We start from the raw sequence: 18,864 nt of genomic DNA, 5'->3' as shown, positions 1-18,864 counted from the left end.
TGTTGAGTTGCTGGAACGTGTCCAGAGAAGGGCAACAAAGCTGGGGAGGGGATTGGAGCACAGCCCTATGAGGAGAGGCTGAGAGAGCTGGGATTGCTTAGCCTGCAGAAGAGGAGGCTCAGAGGAGACCTTATTGCTGGCTACAACTACATGAAGGGAGGTTATAGCCAGGTGGGAGCTGGTCTCTTCTCCCAGGCAACCAGCACCAGAACAAGAGGACACAGACTCAAGCTGCACCAGGGGAGGTTTAGGCTGGATGTTAGGAAGAAGTTCTTTACAGAAAGAGTGATTGGCCATTGGAATGGGCTGCCCAGGGAGGTGGTGGAGTCACCATCACTGGAGGTGTTTAGGAAGAGACTGGATGGGGTGCTTGGTGCCATGGTTTAGTTGATTAGATGGTGTTGGATGATAGGTTGGACACGATGATCTTGAAGGTCTCTGCCAACCTAGTTAATTCTATTCTATTCTAAATGACACTTGGGGAAGGGAAGCCACCAAATGGGAACCTCACAAACCTCTTCACCAGCACTTGCACCGGATCAAAGTGGAAAGATCAAGGCTCTGCTTAGCAGAGTTAAGCTTCCAAACCCTCAGCACCCCAGGGAGCATTCTCTCAAATTCTACTGCCACCATGAGATCCCTCTCCAGCGCTCCACAAACACCCTACCAAAACCTCTGCCAGATCCACCTGCCCTAAAACCTTCCTCCCTCCCTGCCACCAAGGCAAGAACGTGCTTCCCTAAAACCAGGTTCCTTTTAACTAAGAAGATCATTAATGCTCTTTGCCTGAAGCTCTGCTTGATGGGCTGCAGGGATGGTTTCTTTCTTTTCACAGAAACACACTTTATTTCCCCAAAGTGCTGCCGCTGAGTCACTTTTTAGTGCAACCATCTGGCTCCCCGCCCAGAAGGCAGCGAGAGGGGGTGAGTGATGGATTAGCAAGCAGGCAAGCAAACAAACAAACAAATAAAAATTTCCCATCTCTGGCTGTGGGAGCATCACCCAGACGTTGGTGTGCAGCTGTCTGAAATCCAGGAATGGTCCTGCTAATGCTCCTGAGAGGCCTGAGATGAACCACTACTGCTGTGCTCACCACCAGCAGTGCAGACCGGGAGTTACCAGGTCCAGCTCTGAGGGGCTCTCCTCAGACTTCCGTAGCACTGCCGGAGATGGTCCTCCCAGCGGGAATGCCATTAGCAGCCTGGGAATGCTGCAGCCCAGCATCCATTTCCCCTCACAGAGCAGCTGTGATGAGAAGCAAAAGAAATATCTTGTTTTTCTCTCCTCCTCCTTCACCCTTATCAAAGAGGATTTCTTATCCTCTCGCACCTAATGATGCGTCACTCTCCAGAACAAGGTGAGATGCTTTCAGGTGACAGCAGGGAGAGGATCCACAGCCTCAGCAGCTTCTTACCCTTGCTAAGCTGTGGTACCCAGCAGAGCTGTGGGGAGAATTCAGTGTCAAGGGTGGGATCTCAGTCCTATGGGCTGGCCAGCAGCATCACCAAAGCTCCCCAGCATCCCTGTTTAGGCAGGAACTGAACTCTGTGCTAGTGAGGCCTCCTCTAGAGTCCTGCATCCAGTTCTGGGCTCCCCAGTTAAGGACAGACAGGAAATTACTGGAGAGAGTCCAGTGGATGATACAGAGATGCTGAGGGTCCTGGAGCATCTCTGTGAGAAGGAAATGCTTAGAGACCTAGGGCTTCTGAGCCTGGAGAAGAGCAGCCTGAGGGCAAATCTCCTCAGTGCTCAGCTAGAGCTAAAGGACCTGCGGGGTGCAAGAAACTGGGAGCAGACTCTTGTCAGTAGTGCCCAGCGACTGGAAAATGGTCAACAGGAACAGACTGAAACCCAGGAGGTTCCACCTGAAGATGAGGAGAAACTTTTTTGTTTCAAGGTTGCTGGAGGCCTGGAGCAGGCTGTGCAGAGATGTGGAATCTCCTCTGGAGAGCTCCCAGACCCACCTGGATATTTTGATCCAGGGAATCTGCTGTGGGTTCCCCTGCCTTTAGCAGGGGGTTGGACTGGCTGACTTCCAGAGGTCCCTTTCAATGCTCACCGTGGGAACACAGGCCTCCAGGCAGGAAGACCTCTTCCCTTGCCATCTCACGGCATCCAAGAGCTGTGACAACCTTGAGAGGATGCTGCAAAGAGGCGCAGGGAGCATCTGTCCCACATAAACACACAAATCAGTCACATCCTTCAAGGTCTCGCCAAGAAATAATTTCATCCCAGAGCAACAGCTCGCTGCCTTTCCCACTCAGGACAGGAGCCATAAAGCATGGCAAATGTGGGTTTCAGACAAGGATAATTGTTGTAAATTACCAGGAAAAGCAGAGATCCTCCAGGTAGTTGCACGGCACAGGGAAGCTCTCCATCCATCATCCTCCTCCCTCCTGCAGGGGTTGTGTACAGCTTTGCTGGCAGTGTCAGCTACTCAGGCAATCTGGGGTAAGGGACGTGTGGAACCAATTAGGACCATGCCAGGCTTCACAGCTACAGCAGGTGACACCAGAGCTGCTGGCAGGCACTTTCTCTTTTCAAAGCAATCCCTGTCACTAGCTCAGGTACAAGGACGAGGGGACAAAAGCATCATCGTGTCCTTCTCTGAGGGCTGTGGAAGCCCGGGCGTCTCTGATCCATCTCTCACTGCTCCTTTGGAGGAGGCAGAGCAATGTCCCCTGCACACCTCCTAAAGCCCTGCTCACTGCTGGGCTCTGGCTGCAGAGCCTGGAGGTTTGGGAAGCACTGCTGGCCACACACACACACACTCTTTCCCATTTCATAGAATCACAGACTCATAGATCTGTTTGGGTTGGAAATGCTCTTTAAGATCATCAAATCCAACAACCAGCCCAACACCACCACAGCCATTAAACCATGTCCCCAAGTGCCATGTCCCAGGCTGCCCAAGTGCCTCCCTGGGCAGCCTGTTCCAATGCCTGACCACTCCTGCAGGAAAGAAATTCTCCCTAACATTCAACCTAAACCATCACTGGCACATTTCAGGCCACTTCCTCTTGTCACCTGATACTTCTGACCAGGAAGTTGCAGAGAGCAATGAAGTCTCCCCTCAGCCTCTTCTTCTCCAGACTAAATCCCAGTTCCTTCAGGTGCTCCTCACCAGACCTGTTCTCCAGACCCTTCTGCTTTGTGCAATGAAAGCAGCAGGCAAAGTGTCCTTGCATGCAAAGACACAGTCAGAGGCTGGCACTGTGTGTTGGCATCTGCAGATGGCACTGAGAGAGAGGACAGCTAACTGCCTGGGCCCAGGAAGGGTGACAGCAAGGACTTGTGTGGTAGCTGGGTGCTACAGTTGTCCCTGTGCCCAAATAGGGCACAGAACAGCTAGCACTATCATGACCACCCTCCTGCTTGACCTTTCTCCTCACACAGATACTATGGCTGGCATAACTCACCCACACACCACCACCATCCTCACCAGCCATCTCCCAGACTCACAGAACCCCCAAATCCCAGCATGGTGGGGGTAGGAAGGTACCTCTGGAGACCAGCCAGTCCAAACCCCTGCTAAAGCAGAGACACCCACAGCAGGTTGCCCAGAATCACAGTCTCCAGGGGGATTTGGAATGTCTTCAGAGAAGGAGACTCCACAACCTCTCTAAACAGCCTGGAGCCCAACATTCTCAAAGACATTAGCCTGAGCTGTTGTCTGCATCTCCAGACTGCCTTCTGGAGATGGCATGCTGCCCAGGTCCCCCAGCAGACAAGGTTTACAAGTTAATTTGTGGCCCACTGAGAGCTTTGGCTTTCTTAATCTGGTGCAAATCTATCTTGAGGAAAAGACATTTCATGGATGAGGACGTTTCAGAACAAGATCTAAACAAGAAAGTCCCTTAATTGATAGTACAAACTGTGTATCCAGAAAATAATTGTGGTGTCTCAGGAGATACCAAGCACTTGTGTTATCTGAACTAGTGACCTGAGAGAGCTGGTGAGCTAAAGACTTGCTGTTGGGTTGGAAGAAAGTGATATCAAAGCCCCATCAGCAGAGCAGAGGCTCTGCACAGGGCTTGGAGCAGCTGTGCAACCTCCTAAGCTGCTCTCAGGAGCCCAAAGCCTGGTCAGCTCTGCTCATAACTCCAGCACAAACAAAACACCGACAAGAAAAGCAAAGCAGAAATTGCCCAGCTACTTTGTTTTCCTGTGGGGTAGGCAAACTAAGCTTTAAAGGTTGTCAGAGGCACTATAAAGCCTTGAGTGACACCTAGTCTGGGAATACCATGTCCTAACTCATTAGGCTGAGGCTGCTTTACCATCCTTCCTCTGTGCTCCATAGTGAAGCCAGATGGGTCTGCAGCAGAGAGAACAGGATACTTGTCTCCAGAATTTACAGCCACTAGACTGAGGACATTTCAGTGTGTCCATCTGATCCACCAGCACCTCCCTTTTGCCTCTAATACTCCTGCAAAGAAGGGAAGCTCATCAGCCCCCTGCTTTGGTACCTTTGGAAGGGGAGCTGGTTGCTAATCTCCTGCAGTTCAGATTTGCTGCTCCTGTGCTTTCCAGTGATGGGATAAAGGCATGGAGTGTGAGCTGGATGGGCTTCAGCTGCTCTGTTAGCCCTACCACAGAGCTGCTGGCCTTCAAGAAGACCACACCAACTGTCAGAGCCTAGAAACTACCCTTGAAAGAGCTCCTGAGTATTCCTACAAGGACTTACTGATGTTTTCTTCTTTTCATGCTGGTGGCTTTCTATACTTATATGAATCCTTCCCCACTGAGACCAAGAGACTCAGCCCCCTCCATCTTCTGACCTGATCTTTCTTATGGCTCTAGCAGTGTTGAGTTTATACTCCTGAAATGATCATAGAATCAATAAGGTTGGAAAAGACCTCAAAGATCATCAAATCCAACCTGTCACCACAGACCTCATGACTACTAAACCATGGCACCAAGTGCCACGTCCAGTCCCCTCTTGAACACCTCCAGGGATGGGGATTCCACCACCTCCCTGGGCAGCACATTCCAATGACAAATGACTCTCTCTGTGAAGAACTTTCTCCTCACCTCCAGCCTAAACTTCCCCTGGTGCAGCTTGATACTGTGTCCTCTTGTTCTGGTGCTGGTTGCCTGGGAGAAGAGACCAACCCCCACCTGGCTACAACCACCCTTCAGGTAGCTGTAGACAGCAAGGTGGTCTCCCCTGAGCCTCCTCTTCTCCATGCTAAACAATCCCAGCTCCCTCAGCCTCTCCTCATAGGCCTTGTGCTCAAGGCCTCTCCTCAGCCTCGTTGCCCTTCTCTGGACATGATCTTGTGACCCTGTTCCCCACCGGGATGGAATGTCAGGGGGGCAAAGTAGAGGCAGCATGTCCCATGGGGTGGCATGGAGACGGGAGTATGCCCTACCTGAGAACAGGGCTGAGACATGGGTGCTGCTTCCCATGGGTCCATCTTGGAGCTGCTCTCCAGCAAGCTGTTCCATGTCCCTTTGTGAAGGTGAGGTATGGAATCTATCCCAAGGATTAGCAGAGCACCTGCTTTAAGGCTGTTCCTGCCCAGTTATCTCCAGCCCTGCTCTAGCTAAATTTGCTCATCTGGTTGACAGTCAACTTGTCTGAGCTCTTTGTCCCTTGTTAGTGACAGATGCCACGTTTCTGCCCCAGACTGGGTGCTCTGGCTTCTTCTATAGAGCAGTGGCTTTTCTCCTCACCATTCCCTGGTTGTTGGGATCTGTATTGAACATAATCATTGCCATAGCTCACCACAGCCTGTTGCTCTCATAAGCAAAGATTTACAAAGAAGATGTAAATGTGCAAATTTGCTGCTCTTATTGCCATCCAGAAATATTTGTCATGCTCTTTCAAAGGATTATTCCACATTTTCTCCTATTCTTAGTCATTATGCCATGCAACACGCCGTGTGGGTTCGATGGCTTGTTTGCATGTTCCACCACCACTCCTTAAATCAGTGTTTCCCAGAAACACTTTATCATGTTTTGTAACCTCCTCTGCACAGCCTCATCGTGAGGGAAGGTGGCACTCAGAGCTACAACATGGGGTGATCATCATCACCTCCACAAGGAGAGATTAGAGCCCTGCAGCTGTTTTTGAACCTTTTGGCTTTATGCAGTGCTCCTTTTATTTTTCCTTGCCATAGACACTTGCTTAAGCCTCTCCATAATGGACCAAATAATCACCCATCTCTGGAGAGCCAGAGCTGCTACAAGCTCTTGCAAGACAAGATTTTAGAATCATAGAATTGCTTTGGTTGGAAGAAACCTCCAAGATCATTGAATCCAACCTTCAATCCAACACTACTATGGCCATTAAACCATGTCACCAAGGGACAGGTTTCTTGGATACCTCCAGAGATGATGACTCCACCACCTCCCTGGGCAGCCTGTTCCAATGCCTGACCACTCCTGCATGGAAGAAATTCTTCCTCATCTCCAACCTAACACCCCACCCCCACCCAGGAGCAATCTGGGGCCATTTCCTCTCCTTTTATCACTTGATAGAGATTGACCTCCATCTCACTCCAACATCCCTTCAGGGAGTTATAGACAGCAATGAGATCTCCCCTAAGGCTCCTCTTCTCCAGACTAAAGACCCCCAGGTGCCTCAGCTGCTCTTAAACAGACCTGTTCTCCAGACCTTTCATCAGCTTCATCTCCCTTCTCTGGACATATTCCAACAACTCAGTGTCCTTCTTACCCTGGCCACGAGGCCACCCCCACGTGCTGCTATTGATTTTCTCCTCGTCATGAGTCCATTTACTGACTGTGAGCCCCAGGCCTGCAGGCTGAGTGGAAGAGGACTGTGCAACCTTCACGCATGGTTGTGCCTGTCTGAAGGGTCACTGAGCCAGGAGCTGGCTTCACAGATTCCATCCATGGATTCACCACATGGAGATGCCACATGGGATATACCTGTCCCAAGAGACTGGAGCAGAGCTGGGCCACCCAGCAGCGGGAAGGGGAACCCAGGAGGAATTCAGACACCTGCCTGCAGGTCTGCAGGACATTCTTTTGAAGGTGTTCCACCAAGGTGTCAAGAGCACCATCTGATGGGATGAAAAAGGGAGTGAGAGTACAGATTTACTTGGATGTACAATTCTACTGCAAGTAAAGAGGAGACTTGGCTGTGGGCTGCCAAGTGGTTCTTCACAGATTCATTGGATTAAAGTGGTGCTTCACAGAGTCATAGAAACACAGAATGCTTTAGGTCAGAAGGGACATTTAAAGGTCATCTAGACCAACCCCCTCACAGTGAGCAGAGACATCTGCAACTAGAGCAGGTTGTTCAGAGCCCAAACCAACCCGACCCATTTCACTGGTGTTATTCCTCATAGGAAGCTGTTTGGACAAGTTCCTGGCTCCAGGGCAGCAAAACAAGATGCTATGAGTGGCCTGGAGCATCTCTGTGAGGAGGAAAAGCTGGGAGACCTGGGGCTGTTGAGGCTGGAGCAAAGCAGCCTGAGAGGGGATCTTCTCAATGCTCAGCAAGAGCTAAAGAACCTGTGGGGGGCAAGAGGATGGGGCCAGACTCTTGACAGTAGTGCCCAGTGACAGGATAAGGGGCAATGGGCACAAACTGGAACCCAGAAGGTTCCACCTGAAGATGAGGAGAAGCTTCTTTGTTGTGAGGGTGCTGGAGCCCTGGCACAGGCTGCCCAGAGAGGTTGTGGAGTCTCCTTCTCTGGAGAGATCCCAAACCCACCTGCACATTGTGATTCTGGGCAAGCTGCTGCCTGAGCAGTGGGGTTGGACAGACTGGATGATCTCCAGACATCCCTTCCCATCATGCTGGGATTCTGTGACCGCTCAATACATGGAGAGAACAAGCATGAGATAAAGGAGGGGGCTTCAGGTTAGGGTCTCATCACAGGCATATTGGGCACAGCTAAGTAACAAATAAAATGTTTAGGCAGTGCCAGGGAAGAGCTGGTTTCATGTAGGAAAAGTGCTGCAGGGCCATCCCAAGAAGTGAATTGTTGCTTCCTGAGATGGATCAGCATTTACCAGGGTGATAGAAACCTGTTAGTGCTCTGCTGGTGTTTGCATTCACGGGGGACAGCTGGTCACAGACTGTGGGTTTGCAGGGGGTCCAAAGATTCCTTTGAGGTAGAAGGAGAAGAAGGAACTCACATTATTCTTTCAAGAAAACAGATCTAGAGAGAGCCTGGGTTTTGCTACAGCACTCAGCATGGTGCACGTCTCAGCTGCAATTAAAGCAAAATCTGGCACACATCCCCTGGGCTTTCACTGCACACCTTCCAAACAGCCATGTCCTGGGTGTTCTCACTCCTGCTTTAAATATCCTCAGAGATGGGTGGAAATCATTGCTGGTCTCAATGACATCTTTCCTTCGGGGTGAAATTTGTCCTTTTCTGTCCCTCCCTGAAATGAGCAGTGAAAAGCCAGCCCTGAGGAAGGCACCATCCCCTTACAAAGGAGGATCTCTCCCTTCCCAAGCTCGTAGGAGCTGTGAGTGATGCTGGCTTACTCTCAGCTGAAAGGGACAAACAAGGCATTTACATTCTCTCACCACCTGAGTGGTTCAGTGCAGGGCTATTTACAGACACTGTTTTTGTGGTTACTTAAACCTCCATCAAAAAGTATTTCTTTAAACCCCCCTGGAGTGCTTCACTTGGGTTCCCCTTTCATCTTTGCTACTCTCCACGTTTTTTTCCCCACTCCTCTGGGTTTCAATTAGCAGCCAGGGGAACCTATAGGAGCCTCCTGCCTCCTGCACCGCAGGAGCAGCGACACAGCCCCGTGCAGCCCTCAGCCTCTCCCATGAATTATTCACAGCTCCTCAGGGCAGGCCAGGAGCTCAGATGAATATTGTGGTCTCATTTTCCTAAACTTCTTGTGCTTCAGGTGGGAATCCTGCAGGCAGGGAACTGGCGCCTACGTCTGCTCAGTCAGCCTGCAGTGACGTGCTTAGCAGCAGCATTTTCCTGTAGATAAACCAAACACTGCAATAAGCCCTGATTTTGCCTTTATTTAGGTAAGAGTGCTTGGAGACATTCTTCTCAAAGTGCTCCTGCTCTTGAAGCTATTTTCTGCTCACTCTTCGCAAGGTTTAGATCAAGTGGAGGCACCTCAAGTGGCTGTGCTGGTTGATGTGTGTCATTAACACCAGAGCCTCCTCCATTCACCTGCTGAGGTTGCCAGGAGCGTGACTTGGAGCATGAAATCATAGACTCATGGATTCATAAAATGGTTTGGGTTGGAAGGGACCTTAAAGATCATGTAGTTCCAACACATCATCTCCAGTGTACATCCAGAAGAGGAACAGGATGCAACATTCACGGATTCACAGACTGCATTGGATTGGAAGGGACCCTCAAAAGTCATCTCATCCAACCCCCCTGCAGTCAGCAGGGACATCTCCGACTAGATCAGGCTGCCCAGGGCCACATCAAGTCTGATCTTGAATGCCTACAGGGATGGGGCCTCAACCACATCCCTGGGCAACCTGTTCCAGTGTCTTCCCACCCTCAATTATAAAGAATTTCCATAGAATGGAATGGAATGGAATGGAATGGAATGGAATGGAATGGAATGGAATGGAATGGAATAGAATAGAATAGAATAGAATAGAATAGAATAGAATAGAATAGAATAGAATAGAATAGACCAGGGTGGAAGAGACCTTCAAGATCATCATGTCTAACCTGTCATCCAACACCATCCAATCAACTAAACCATGGCACCAAACACCCCATCCAGTCTCTTCCTAAACACCTCCAATGATGGTGACTCCACCTCCCCCCTGGGCAGCACATTCCAATGGCCAATCACTCTCTCTATGAAGAATTTCTTCCTAACCTAAATCTACTGCTGCAGATGCAAACCATTGCCCCTTGCCTTGTCACCATAGGCCCTTCTAAGCAGTTCTGCCTCAGCCTTCCTGTAGGTCCCCTTCAGATATTGACATGCAGCTCTAAGGTCTCCCTGGACCCTTCTCTTCTACAGGCTGAACAGCCCTAACTCTTTCAGCCTGTCCTAATAGAAGAGGTGCTCCAGCCCTCTGATCATCTATGTGGTCTCCTCTGGCCCCACTCCAGCAGGTCCACGCCTCTCTTGAGGTGGGGGTCCCACAGCTGGACACATACACTGCTGGGCTGCTAAACATCACCTCACAAAACACTGAAGGTCACTTAGATGGCTATGAGTTTGGCAGTCAGCAAGGTTTGTGGCACTGTCACTAGGAACTGTGTAGAGGAGTGGGTGTCACTCAATGGATATTTGGGTGCCAGGCTGATTTTCTCTTTGGAGGACACATTGAAATGTACAGCCAGCTGCACACTTCAGTAAGTGACAAATACTGTGGGTGGAAAAGATCTTTTCGGTCTCCCTGGACCAAGCCCAATTAGGTTCCATTGTCTATGAGCTCAGGAGATGGCTACTAGCAGAAGTGTGAGAAGCAATTAAGTCCTCCGAGGTCAAACAGACCTGATCGACCACGGGAGTGTTAAACAAACGTCAGGGATGTGTGACTGGGAGAGCTGAAGGCAAAGTCATCACACATCCAGACAGCACAAACAGCCCTGTGCCTGCTGCCTGCCCCTGACCTTCTGTACAGATGTTAGATATCCCATACAGATGTTAAATATCCCACAGTGCCCCAGTGAATAATGTGGATCAGACATCAACATGTTCACAGGGCTCTGAAAGCAATGGTCACCTGCAGTGCACAAAGAGTGTGGCCAGCAGGTCAAGGGAGGGTCTTCTCTTCCTCTACTCTGACTCTACTCTAAGACTGCATCTGGAGTCCTGGGTCCAGTTCTGGGCTCCCCAGCTCAAGAGAGACTGGGAACTACCAGAGAAAGGCCAGTGGAGGATACAGAGATGCTGAGGGACCTGGAGCATCTCTGTGAGGAGAAAAGGCTGAGGCTGGGGCTGTTGAGCCTGGAGAAGAGAGATCTTCTCAGTGCTCAGCAAGAGTTAAAGGGCCTGTGACGGGCAAAAGGATAGGGCCAGACTCTTGTCAGTGGTGCCCAGTGACAGGAAAAGGGGCAACATGCACCCTGAGTCAGAGCAGAGAGGTCCAGCCACCATCCCATCTGCTGCTGAGCCACCACCACCCCTCCTGCAGGGGTGCAGGAGCCTGGGGAGGCTCTGTGGGCACAGGAATGCTCCAAATACCAAAAAGTGGCATTAGAGGCACAAAGTCCCTGTCTTGGTAAAACTGAAACAGTGGTCAGGCACTGGAACAGGCTGCCCAGGGAGGTGGTGGAGTCACTGTCCCTGGAGGTGTTCAAGAAATGTGTGGACACGGCACCTGGGGACTGGGATTAATGGCCATGGTGGTTCTGGGATGGACTCAATGATCTTAGAGGGATTTTCTAATCCAAAGAATTCTGTGTTGATGGGAGAGGTGGGGGAAGCTGTGACAGCCTGGGCACTTCCACTAAGGAAGCAGAAATGGGTTGAAAAGGGGGGGTTCTGCTCAGCAGGGCTCCAGGGAGGTCAGCACACTGCTGGCTGAAGCTGATCAGTGATGGTTAGGGGCCAGGCATCCTCCTCCCTTGCAGCAAGAGTAATTAAGAGTCTGACAAACTTACCATGGGCCTGGGAATTTGCAAATCAGGAGAAGATCGATTTTGTTGTTGTTCTGGTTGTTCAGCAGCGCTGCAGTTCAGGCAGGAGCTGGCTGAAGGTCCTCTGGAGGCTTCTGTTAGGATGCAAGTATCACTGGTTCCTTCTGGCTGCACAATCCATAAATCTATGGACCTGTGATGAAGCCCAGGCAGTGGATCTAAGCAGTTAGCAGGATGAGGAGACATGGAGTTATCACAGTGAGCATCAGGGAAAGCACTGTTTGTGTGAGAATTAAACCTGGCTTTGGGAAGAGCAGCAGAGATTTCTAGCATGAGACAGCAGCACTTCTCCAAACAGAGAAGGGCTGGAGGAGGTGCAGAGGTGAGGAGGGCCAGAATCACAGAATCACCAAGGCTGGAAGAGACCTCAAAGATCATCAAGTCCAACCTGTCACCACAGACCTCATGACTAGACCATGGCACCAAGTGCCACGTCCAGTCCCCTCTTGAACACCTCCAGGGATGGGGACTCCACCACCGCCCTGGGCAGCACATTCCAATGGCCAACAGCTCTCTCTGGGAAGAACTTTCTCCTCACCTCCAGCCTAAACTTCCCCTGGCACAGCTCAAGACTGTGTCCTCTTGTTCTGGTGCTGGTTGCCTGGGAGAAGAGACCAACCCCCTCCTGGCTACAACCTCCCTTCAGGTAGTTGTAGAGAGCAATGACGTCTCCCCTGAGCCTCCTCTTCTCCAGGCTAAACAATCCCAGCTCCTTCAGCCTCTCCTCATAGGGCTTGTGCTCGAGGCCTCTCCCCAGCCTCGTTGGCCTTCTCTGGACATGTTCAAGAGTCTCAATGTCTTTCTTAAACTGAGAGGCCCAGAACTGGACACAGGACTCAAGGTGTGGCCTAACCAGTGCTGAGTACAGGGGCACAAGGACCTCCCTGCCCCAGCTGGCCACACTATTCTTGATCCAGGCCAGGATGTCATTGGCCTTCTTGGCCACTTGGGCACACTGCTGGCTCATGTTCAGATGGCTGTCAATCATCACCCCCAGGTTCCTTTCTGTTTGGCAACTCTCCAGCCACTCCAACCCCAGCCTGTGGCTCTTCATGGGGTTCTTGTGGCCAAAGTGCAGCACCCAGCACTTGAATTTGTTAAATGTCATCTTGTTGGCCTCTGCCCATCTGTCCAGTCGGTCAAGGTCCCTCCGCAGAGCCTTTCTACCCTCTAACAGATCAGAATCTCACAGACTCACAGAGAAAGCCACCAGCACCTTTCTGAATAAAATCCAGCTCCTGCTGGTGGGAAATGAGGAAAGGTCAATGGGGAGGGCACTGTTGGCCTCAGAGCAAAACTGGGATAGGAATCTTCCACATCCCAGCCAAGGGATCTCTCCTGGGATACAGGCTGGGCTGGAGTACTGGCTGCTGAGTGACCTCTTTTTCTGCCTAAGATTGGAAGGTCTGGAGTTTGTCCTGCAAGAAGGGAGAGCAAACATCATCCAGCTCCTGCCCTGGAAGAAAACATTAACATGGTGCTGGAGTTTGCAGTCCAGCAGCACCGAGGAGACAATCTCCTTTTCTTCCTCTCCCACCATCTCCACAGCAGAAAATCTGTTCCTGAAGCCCACAAGGGAAAACTTGCTGAGGACCCTGACCACAGCCCCTGGTGTGTGCAGAGCTTTGCATGGGCTGTGATTGTACTGGTTTATGGCCCAGAGGATGCTGTCCTGCTCACAGTTCCCCCCCAGTAAGGGAAGTCCTCTGCAATTACACTGTGAGATCAGAGGATTTCTCCTTGAATCTCTTAATTAATGACAAAACCTTTTCTGAACCAAATGACCTCACATGGCACAGAAGGACAAGCCCTCAGAGTTCTGCTTTAATCCCATTGCCAGCCATTCTCCTGCTGACATTCCTGAAAGGGTTTTGTGCCAGCATTGAACACACCAGACCTCTGGGCAAGAAAACAGGGCATCACTGGGGCAATGCTGAACCCACTCCCCTACCTGGTGGCATATCAGCCCCTCCCCCAGACCCACCATGGTCCAGCCAGGAGGCAAAACCAGTGACATGGAGATGCTGCTGTGGGTCTGAACTGCCCTCCTGGCCCATGGTGTCCAGCGTGAAGGACAGTGTCCTGGGGCAGCAGAGCAGCAGCCTGGCTACCTTCCTCTCCAGGAGCCATGGAGCCTCTCTGCAGAGCAGGATTTGTGCCTGCAGGGTAAAGCAGACACTACCAACCAGGTCCAGGGACTGCAGTCAGGAGATGCCTTTATGGGCAGCAGCTCTGTCAGTTGCAGTTCATGTTTGTTTATTTTGGTGTCAGCTCTGCTGGGTGGTTTGTTTGTTTTGGTCAATTCTGAAGCAATTCACACCTGTAGCACAAACATAGGATACAAAGAGGATGTGGGAGGCCTGGCAGGACTTCCCAACACCTCACACCTCTGATATTGAAACCATCACACATTCACTGGGCTGAAACCTGGGTGAGGACAGGGTGAGAGGCCCCGAGGAAAGCACACCAGCACCTCAGCGGTGATTCTGCTTCAGGTTCAGGCTGCTTTTCAGGATGGACAAATGGCCTTGGCACTATGGTGCTGGGTGCAAGCTGTGGAGGTGCTGGGTGATATGTGGTGGGTGTGAAGCTTTTAGATCTCACTTTAGACCTCACCTTTAGATCCCTTCCAAGTCCGTGTTCTATGATTCTGTGTTTGAAACCTGCCTTTCGCATGCCAGCTGTAGGTGGTGGAGTTGCAGTTCCTGGAGGTACTCAAGAAACATGGCATCTGGGGACATGTTTTAATGGCCATGGCAGTGTTGGATTGATGATTGGGCTCAATGATGTTAGAGTGCTTTCCCAACTGAAACAATTACATGATTCTCTGTTCCTGCAAGTAGCATTTTTCCACTTGTCCTTCTGCAGCTGCAGTCACTTCATTTGGGATGGAGTACAGCATCTCAGAGAAGATGGACAGGACAGCTCACTACTGCATGCTCCTGGCAGAGGTTAATTAATCCTGTTTCACAGAGCTGTGCCAGCTGAATCCTCCCTACAAGGGCTACAGAATTGTCATCACCAGAGTTTCTGTCTGTCACAGCCCCAGAGCGATGCAAACATCATCACTCCCCTTGCAGGAGCTCTGGATTGCCTTGCAGGCTCCCTGAAAATTCTTTCATTTCCAGCTGTCCACCTCAGGCTCATCTCAGCAGCTTCTCCAGCAGCATTGTAGGATGTTATGGATGGGCTGGGGCCCAGCCAAGCTGGTTACCCGAGTGATTGCTCTGCTGTCATCACTGACTGGATGTCAAACAACCATTCCATGCCTGAGGAAGGGCTCTGAGCTTGCAGCAAGGCTGCCAATCAATAGAGCAGCCAGTGGCAGGATTGCCAACCTGTCTTCTCACCTTGTTGTCACAGGAGCTGCTCCTTCATCCTCTATGCAGAAGCCACGAGAAGGAATCACCTACATCTTCTGGAAAGACAAATCACATCAAGCACAGCAGTATGACTGCTGCTCAGAGCAGCACATGGGTTTGCATGAGTGGAAGGACTCATGCTGGCAGTGCTGTAGATGGACACAGCACATGTGCTGTGCATTCTTTCCCAGGAACTTACTTTTCCTGTACCTTTGCTGGCTGGAACCTCTGCAGCTCTCTGGTGTTCCCCTCTGCTGCTCTCACTGACAGCAAACTCCTCACAAACACATTTCCCCATCACAACCTGTTAGGAAAATCAATCTCCACTGAAAGGCTTTTTTCCTGTGGGGGCTTTTGCCCTCAGCATCTTCAGCTGGACTGAAGGGAGACGTGCCCCCAGCACCTCTGCTGGTGACAGGAGACTCAAACCGGGCAGAAATGGTGATGGATGGAGAGCCAGAGTCCTCTGGGCATGGAATTTGTCATCTGCACTCTCAGTTTCATGCTTCAGAACTGTAAGGTGGGACCCAAGTGCCAGGGATGGGCATTCTTCAGTGTGAGCCCCAGGCACAAGCTGGTGCTGCTGGAGGAGCAGGGCAGGGGCCAGCATCCTGCCCTGGTGCTGAGGACCCTGTGGGCAGAGCTGTGTGGGGCAGAGAGCAGGTGAAACCAAACAGTGTGGATTGGGAGGAAGGTGCCTGGTCATGTCAGACATTTGACCCACCTGAGCCTCAGCCAGGGGACTTGTGTCCAGCACTGTCCCATTCCATATGCAGCCTGTCTGTAGACCAGATGACTTCCCACCAGGTGGAAAGTTCAAGCTGTACTGCAGAAGCTTCTTTTAACCCCCATTTCCCTAAGACATAGCTCATCTTAGCACTGCACTGAGGGGACTCCTCAACTGGTTTGTGCCTGGCTGTGCCAGTCCCTGCTGAGTGCCTTGTCATTACATTGTCTTACCTTTGTGGTTTTGAGTTATCTTACCACACTGGACAAGCACTGATGTTCTCCAAGCAACACTAGTAAATAACCAAGAGTTGTGCAGCATCACATGCAGCACGCATGAGTCCTTCAGTGACATGCAGGGATGAGGTGATGCTTCCCATCTGTGACCCAGCTGGACCTCCACCGCCTGGAATGAGATGTGAGGATGATGCACCACAATCCAACAGTGTGCTGAGCTCTGCTTCATGAGCTGTGCCTGATCTGAAACAGGTTGCCCAGGGAGATTGTGGATGCTCCCTCCTTGAAGCTGTCCAAGGCCAGGTTGGATGAGGCCTTGAGCAACCTGATCTAGTGGTACAACAAGAGGACACAGTCTCAAGCTGCGCCAGGGGAAGTTTAGGCTCGAGGTGAGGAGAAAGTTCTTCACAGAAAGAGTAATTTGCCATTGGAATGGGCTGCCAGGGAGGTGGTGGAGTCACCATCCCTGGAGGTGTTCAAAAAAGGATTGGATGTGGCACTTGAAGCCATGGTTAATTAGTCATGAGATGTTAGGTAATAGGTTGGACTTGATGATCTCTGAGGTCTTTTCCAAGCTAGCTGATTCTATTATTCTAGTGGAAGGTGTTCTTGCCAGATGATCTTTAAGGTCTTTTCCAAACCAAACCATTCTATGGATCTATAAATCCCCTCCTCTGGCGTGGTGCCTGGGCTTGTGGGGAGCCACCCATGCCATCCATCTTGCCTCTCCACACACTGTTCTCTGCAGCCTCTCCCACAAATCAACACACTCCTAAAAAGCTGCTTCCAAACCTGGGGGTTCAGGCAGGTACCAGCAATGCCCCTGAGGGTTCCTCAGAGATCTGTGACTCAGCAGAATGCCTTGGAGGCCGTGGATCATTCCTTTATTGCTATTTTCAGATCAGGCTGAGTTTTGCAAGGAAATTCAGATGATATATGTGATGATCCAGGTGACATATGTGGTTCCAAGTATTGAGGAGCCTCAGGGTGAAAGGAAAAGCAGGAGAGAGAGAGAAAAAAAAAAGAGTGAGCAGAAACCAGACAGAAACCTCTAAAGTAAACAAGGCAAAGGAACATTGTATTTCCAACCTGGCAAAGCACAAAGCATCAGTAAATGGGTGCTTAGGGCTATCAGGCAATAAAAAGCTACAGAAGGCAGAGAAGCTGTTACTTTTGCACAAAAATAATTAATACTGGTGCTCTGCTGGCCTCAGCTGTATCTGGGGAGAGCAAGGCAATCAACCTCCTCAGGTTCTAACATGGCCTGGGAAGAATCAGGGCTGCCTCACTGGATGCTCCCTCCGTAAGCAATACATCAGCTTGCTCAAGCGTCTTCCCCTGCAAGGAGACAAACTGTTGTGACAGTGAGACATATGCCTCTTGCATCCAAACCCACCTGCTTCGGTTCCTTCTTCATTAAATGGATGACAAAGAAAATAAAACACCAGGCTTCCTCCAGACAAAACACCTTGAAAGGTGTCAACAGTTTGCAAAGTTTGAATAAGCAAGATGTTGCAGCTCTGGTGCTGCAGTAGATAAAAGCAACAGGTCCAGTTGCACCCACTGAGAGCCAAGAAGCTGTCAGGAAAAGCCAGAACCTGCTTACAGCAGCAGTTCGGTGAAGATCACAGAATCATACAATTGTTTAAGCTGGTAAAGACCTCTAAGAGTTCAATTATCAACCCAACACTACCATGCCCATTAAACCATGTCCCCAAGGGCAATGTCCACAGGTTTCTTGAACACCTCCAGGGATGGTGAGTCCATCACCTCCCTGGGCAGCCTGTTCCAATGCCTGACCACTCTTGCAGGAAAGAAATTCCTCCTCATGTCCAACCTAAACCTCCTCTGGGGCAACTTGAGGGTATCTCCTCTAATTCTATCGCCTGATACTAGGGAGAAAAGATCAACCCCCACCTGACTCCAATCTCCTTTCAGGGAGCTGTAGAGAGCAATGAGGTCTCAGGACAGGTTACATCCATGTTTGCAGAAAAACAATGAGAGAGACCATCTCCACCTTCAGATTTGTCCTTGGCCTGAGTAGTGGTGCTTCTTCATAGCCTGCTGCTCTGAGAGAGTGCTGGTCAGCACCAGGGACAGCCCTGCTGGGGGATCTCCTCCTGTGTCTACTGAAGGATGTGCTGGAGAGGTCCTGAAGAGGTTTGTATACAACCAATCTCCAATGTCCATGGCACACACAGAGGATGACATGGGACTTTCCTTTTTCACTGGCCAGGGATAGAGGTGAGCTAGTTGCAGGTGTCCAGAGACAGGCAATGAAGCTGGGGAGAGGCCTCGAGCACAAGCCCTATGAGGAAAGGCTGAGGGAGCTGGGGTTGTTTAGCCTGGAAAAGAGGAGGCTCAGGGGAGACCTTATTGCTCTCTTCAACTACCTGAAGGGAGGTTGTAGCCAGGAGGGGCTTGGCCTCTTCTCCCAGGCAACCAGCACCAGAACAAGAGGACACAGTCTCAAGCTGCACCAGGGGAAGTTTAGGCTGGAGGTGGGGAGAAAGTTCTTCACAGAGAGAGTTGTTAGCCATTGGAATGTGCTGCCCAGGGAGGTGGTGGAGTCCCCATCCCTGGAGGTGTTCAAGAGGGGACTGGACGTGGCACTTGGTGCCATGGTCTAGTCATGAGGTCTGTGGTGACAGGTTGGACTTGATGATCTTTGAGGTCTTTTCCAACCTTATTGATTCTGTGATTCTATGTCCCTGTTCCCTTCAGGGGGATTGGACTAGATGACCTTTAAAGGTCCCTTCCCACCCAAACCAGCCTGTGATTCCATGTGTTGCAGGATCAGCAGAAGGTGTTGGTTTTTAACATTGTCTTTACCTTTCCATGAACCTCCTCAGTCCATAGGAGCCCTGGTGCGTGGCCACTTGCTTTCCCAGCAGTCAGTGAACTCCAGGGACCTCCAACAGAGCAAGATCATCTCTGAATCATGAAGACACACAGGATGGGAG

The sequence above is a fragment of the Dryobates pubescens genome, chromosome 5 (assembly GCF_014839835.1).
Source record: "Dryobates pubescens isolate bDryPub1 chromosome 5, bDryPub1.pri, whole genome shotgun sequence".
NCBI lineage: Eukaryota > Metazoa > Chordata > Aves > Piciformes > Picidae > Dryobates > Dryobates pubescens.
The sequence above is the reverse complement of the archived record's forward strand: the minus strand, read 5'-3'. Positions refer to the sequence as shown.